Source organism: Frankliniella occidentalis, unplaced genomic scaffold, assembly GCF_000697945.3.
Source record: "Frankliniella occidentalis isolate FOCC.00 unplaced genomic scaffold, Focc_3.1 Scaffold1249, whole genome shotgun sequence".
Classification (NCBI taxonomy): domain Eukaryota; kingdom Metazoa; phylum Arthropoda; class Insecta; order Thysanoptera; family Thripidae; genus Frankliniella; species Frankliniella occidentalis.
The window spans coordinates 23,302-29,008 of NW_026268353.1; the positions used below are offsets into that span (position 1 = coordinate 23,302).

General features: G+C 40.1%; 2 long non-coding RNA genes across 5 annotated transcripts; one reads left to right on the forward strand and one right to left on the reverse strand.

Moving 5' to 3' along the window:
- Positions 1-268: 268 nt before the first annotated feature.
- LOC127751830 (uncharacterized) lies at positions 269-4,296 on the reverse strand. Of its 4 annotated transcripts, none has more exons than XR_008012255.1 (9): positions 4,139-4,296; positions 3,648-3,741; positions 3,433-3,565; positions 3,193-3,347; positions 3,000-3,090; positions 2,537-2,673; positions 2,015-2,459; positions 1,592-1,930; positions 269-1,516 (listed from the first exon to the last, which is right to left on the reverse strand). It is a non-coding gene; the product is annotated as an uncharacterized LOC127751830 (long non-coding RNA). The 4 variants fall into 4 exon arrangements; XR_008012257.1 differs by lacking the exon at positions 4,139-4,296 and adding an exon at positions 3,911-4,055; XR_008012254.1 differs by having other exon boundaries at positions 3,433-3,741.
- A 150-nt stretch (positions 4,297-4,446) lies between these two features.
- On the forward strand, positions 4,447-5,701 carry LOC113210224 (uncharacterized). Its single transcript, XR_008012258.1, has 3 exons — positions 4,447-4,681; positions 4,909-5,092; positions 5,259-5,701. It is a non-coding gene; the product is annotated as an uncharacterized LOC113210224 (long non-coding RNA).
- The last annotated feature ends 6 nt before the right edge of the window (positions 5,702-5,707 follow it).

Genomic DNA, 5,707 nt, shown 5'->3' on the forward strand with positions numbered 1-5,707 from the left:
TATTTTGTTAATTTTGCAGTTTTAAAATGATTGACTAATAAATGGATAACAGTTGGCTCTTAACTAGACAGTAATTAATCTCTAGTTGTTTTTTTTTCATCAACTTTGAAGACAGATAATAGAAATTACAATGAATTTTTGAGATAAGCTAGTTAGCTTTCCTGCCTCTATGTATAATGTTAAAAGTTGTATCTAAATACTACAGCTAACAGTTATCCTTTTTAAGCCGGATGTTATCATTTACAAAAAAAAACAAATAAACTCGTAGTTCTAAAATGATTGCAACATATTTATTTTTGTAAATGTTGTGATACATGGACGCTTTAAAGTACAATTAAGCAAGGTCAAATAGATAATAGGCAGTATGATACTTTAAGGTTTTTAAGAATTACTTGTTTGTGGTCATTGTTAACTCTTCAGTATGTTTGCAAATACTGTGAAGTAAAAACCTATGATCTATTATCTTTATTTTTAAAACAGATATTTATCAATCAATTGAGTTTTCCCTAGTCAACTGTTGCAAAAGTGTATATTTTTTAATCAAATAAGAACATATGTAATTACAATATGTAAGTACCTACACTCTATGTCAAATATAAGCAACATTACCCTGTATCTGAACAAAGGATAACAAGCTATCATAAAGTTATTTCTTTCATCTCGCTATTTAAATTTTGTTGCATAAATAACACTTAGGCTCTTCTAAAGAAATTGTTGGCTGCAAGGAAATTTGACATCAAGTCATTTCTACATAACAAACTATGAACACGAACAGAAAATGATAAAATGTTACACGAAATGGCCTTCATCACAGAGGCTGCATTCCACTCCAATAACACTGCCTTTTGGAATAGTAAGAGAATGAAATGATTGATGGAAACTGTGCATTGAAAACACAAATTTAGGTCTGATAAACATTGGAAAACCAGATGACTACACTGAAACTAGTTTGTAACTGAACAATGCAAGAAAATCACAAACACTGCCAGGATTGTGCTTCCAAGGATCACAACAGAGGTCAAAGCAGTGCACATTTCAAAGATTGAAAATGACAACCTGCCGGTCTCCCTCCATACAAGTACAGCAGAAAAATACATAAATACAACTAGATAATGATAGTGTCCTGCAATGAAACAGGAAGAAGAAAGAACCAAAATATTATCAATTACAAATACTTGATATGATTCGAAATGAGAACACAGTTCTTTTTTAAGCTTTCTCTAGAGTAACTCAGAGCACGAAAGACTTTTCCATTCACCCCAAATCTTTCGTAAATATCACACTTAGTTTCTACTGCGCATTCTCTCCCTGCTCGTGCACAAAATGGACACTCTTCAGAGATGCCGGCTAACACAACTACATCTTAGGCTGCTGCATAAGTGAGCTTGTGTCTTTTCTTGGTGGCTAGAAGAAGCAACAGTTTAGGAGCTTGGTCTAAAATTTATCAGTCATCTTGTGGAGTAGTCTGATTTAAGTCTGTACCAGAAGGAACACTGTGGTGCAGAAAAATAGAATCCTGCAAAATAATCAGAATCATTAGGCATAAAAACTTGCATAGACAAACACATTGTGAAAGCTCTGAAATGCTTACCAGAATACTCTCTGAACACTAGCCCCTCAACCCGACATTCCGAACACAGCCTCAGAAGACCATTAATTTGGGAAACATCAGCCATTGTGGATAGACAGGGATATATTCATTTCACCAGTTGGACACTGGCACAAAGTCTTGTCCAAGAGAACAGTTACAGGGTCGATGCAATCTCGCATTCAAACTATAATAAAAAAGACCTTTCCTCCTGCTGATGGTACCGTTGCCAACAGGCCACGTAGCCCAAGCTCACATCAAAGTCTTTCAACAAAGCACTTTAATCAACATCCATGCTAGGGACTTGGTTAATTTGGTTGATTGCCAGCAATCAGAAAGATTCTATTAAACAATAAAAAGTATAAAGTTAAAATAAGCCAGTAGTTAAAAAGAAATACAATATCCATATTGTAGTAGAAAACTTACTTGCCAGTGTTTTCCAAAGTCAATATCTTGAGGAGGTTCTGCTGTCGCAGTTCGGTTGCATCTAACAATGTCCACATCCCGCTCACAAGCATTGACTGCAGAGGTCTGAGGATCAGAAAAAAGAAAACATTACATCGGGGAAAAGGGAAGTGATTATACAGTTCAAAACATTTCATGCCGGTAAATAAGAGCTTAATTTTCTTGACTAGCAGATGTCTCAGTCTCATCATGCTGAGAGGTCATCTCCTCAGAGCTGCACAGTAGACCAAAACCAAAAGGCCTTGCGCCTACTAAATCACATTTCTTTGAATGTCCAATACAAAACATAAGAAGGGCCGTTCCTGATGGGACCGGTGCCAACAGGGCAAGTCGCCCTAGCTCACGTCAAAGTCTTTCAAAAAGACAATTTAATCAACATCCACACTACTTTCTTGGTTAGTTAAACCTGTAATCCAGAAACATGAATGGACTTAGTTTTGGCCCATTATTATGTGCACATTCTCAAAACACTGGACTACTTACGAGTCTGAGATTCCAAACAGCCTCAGGAATGGATAATTAATTCAGGCCCTGCAGTGCAGACTCTCCATTTTTTTTGGATAATCTCATGGCTCAGAACACAAAAATCCTGGCCAGGATGGTTACAGGATTGATGCAATCTGCAAGTGAAAATATGAGGATTGTATCCCGATGGGACCATTGCCAGCAGTTTTCATCAATTCATTTAATACATTTCAGCAGATATGAAAACTTGAAATGGGGCCTGTCTATCAGAGCAGCTCTAATAGTTAATCACAACCTGCCTCTGTTCTCAGCAAAAACATGGGTCTGACACATTTCCTGGGCTTCCGGGGAGAGGCATGTTGTCAGGCAATGTCAGGGGCCATTATTTCTTAACCAACCAAAAAATAACATATGCACAGAAGTGGAGCAAGTGCGAAGGGGAAGGAGGACCAAGTGCAGACTCTCTTTAATATGTGCGTACCTGGATATTCTAGCAGATAAACCACAGGATGATGATGGGCGGCCAACAGTTAGAAACACTCTTAGAATGAATACAGATCAATCTCAGCCACCTGTCACACAAAAAAATTATAATATTAATAATTAACCAACTACACAGGAGCTACCACAATTTCCTTCAAAACATGTGAGCCAAGATTTGTACGAAACCATACCTGTACAATTCTCCACAATCCAGTCCCACTACCATAGATTCCGATTGAAGCTGCTGTTGGTGTTACATTGAACATTGGACTTTGCTTCACAACTTTCTTATTCGGTCATCTGATTCTCCTCTTCCCGTTCGAAGCTCTTTCCTTATCCTTGAAACCTGCATCGTAAGAGTGGAAACATGAAGCTATAAACCCGAGCAGAGCACACCAGAAACACTGAAGAGCAACATGTTTGCAAGTTACTGTGAACCAGATGCGTGTCTTTACTCGCCCTTTCTGAGACAGGCCTCCTCGCGTCTCCTCGATACAGCTCATGATAACTCGTTTCTTTCAGGCGCTAATAACGTACGCCCAGTCCAAATGTGGCTTAAAAGTACTAATGGAAACAGATCAGGATATCATGGTCATGGTGAAGTCTGTCACTTGCAGTAGCTCTGATGGCCGTTCCCCGCCCATACCTTCAGTAGACAGGTGAACTCTGAGGGAGGGTGGACTTGTCTCGCCCCAGTGTGATGCATTTGCACACTCCACGCACGCTACCAGTGAATAATCCTGCAAGACGACAGAAGACGTAAAAGTTAGGAACACAGTGCACAGGTAGGTAGGGTCGGTTTTTTGGTCCCAGTGCGGCAGAAACGCGAGGAGGAAAGTTCGGACTGGGTAGTGGTAAGGTTAGGGTGCACCGCACAGGAGCGATTCAGATAACAATGGACGCAAGTACCCATCCTGTTCGTGCGAACGAGCGCTCGGCGAACGCAAGGAGAGATATCTAAAAAGTAGACGATTGAGTTTGGACAGTTGAAATGGCCCCGTCAAAAAGAAGAATGTGTCTTCGCTTTGGGGGCACCGCGGAGTTGGACACCATGTTGTCCGCGTAACTTTTCTTGGGGCCCGGACTTTAAAGCCAAAAGCGAAAGCATCAGATTGCGAAGGGCGGACAGGTACTCACATTACTACTGTAATCAACGACTAGCTCGAAACTCATCGTCTTCCACGGCGAACGACGTCGTAGAATTATGTTTTGAAGCTCGCAGACGCGACGGAAGGCACAAATAAGCACAAATCAAAACAAACAACTTACAACTTTCGACTTCAATGACAATCGCAATATTACTGTTGATTCCGGCTGCGGAATTTCTCATACGGCGGGGCAGTGTCGGGGTGTCGACTGTCGTCCTCTAACCGCCCGAAGCGACTCATGCCTCGGGCGACTTTACTTTAAACTTGACTCGCTCGGGATCGGCCTCTGGCAACCCGGGCGGGAGACCAAAATAAGAAATAGTCGTATATACATACTGACGAAAAGACATCACAGGTGCCCCAGCCCCTGTCACCACGCGAACAACAAGAACTAGTGTACATGAACATGAACACTCGTACTTTTCGGTTTAGTCAAATGCAAAGACTGGGGATCGGGATGTATTTGCATGAAGTGGTGTTCGAACTGGCCGAGCAGAGCTTTCGTAAACGTCAAGAATTTGTCTGATAAGTTGTTAGTGTCGTTTTCAGTAGTTCTTTGATTCCCCTTGATTTGCATTCTTTACTTTTCGAATCCATTTTCAATGACAACCCCTCTGTCTGGATTTAAAGCCAAAAGTATATCTACCCTATAACCTCCATCTTTCCATAATTCCTCTGTATAGAAACGACTGAAATTTACATAACATCACAAACTCTAGTTTCACTTTCTTTGATCACTTTATTTTTTTCTCTTTTCAGGTTGACATGAGTAGTAGGTGTTATTTTGCTTGAACCGAAATCATTGTGATTGGCAAGGCAAGGCGCAGAGCATCCTGGAATTAACTTTCACAGTCTTGTCATTTGCCTTGGTAGCCGAGCTAGCTCTTGACTGCCATCTATCCTGTGAAATGGAGAAGCAAATAGAGAAAACAGATGCCCTCAGGTAAAAACATCTTTGACTAAATTTAGTATTTATTTTATACCATTGTCTATTTTCTGCCACCCTAACCTTTTTGTCATCACTTCTGCCTGGTACATTAAAAGTAATGTGAACTTTTTAAAACTAAGAAGTTTGTTTAAACTATGGTAGTCCTATGTTTCCTTTACAGGCAACCAGAACAAAGACGTCCTATATTTGTTTTGCTCAGGTGACTTGAACTCTCCAAACAAAGGGATGTGGATCCGCCAAAACAGCAGGTTTTGAATATCTCATTCTAGTGGAGATCTTGTTATCTCTATGAGGACTGTCAGCCTGTGATGTTTAAGAGGAAAGGTATGTTTGCTACAAAGGCTTTATGTTGAGTTTTCCCTGAACTCATTGAAACTAAAACAACCATATTATGAAAAAATCATTGCAATCATTGTTGAGCAGACATGGAGCTTGTGCTGCACTGGACAAATGGAATTTCTTGAAAAGGTACTTTTATGAACTAGCGTGATTGACAGCCTTTGTCTCAGAGATTTATTTCACCTTGTGCCTCGATACTTCTTGGTGCGGTGTGTTGATCAATAAGACGATTGGATCTGTGTTACTTTCCTTACATTTTGTGCCTATGGA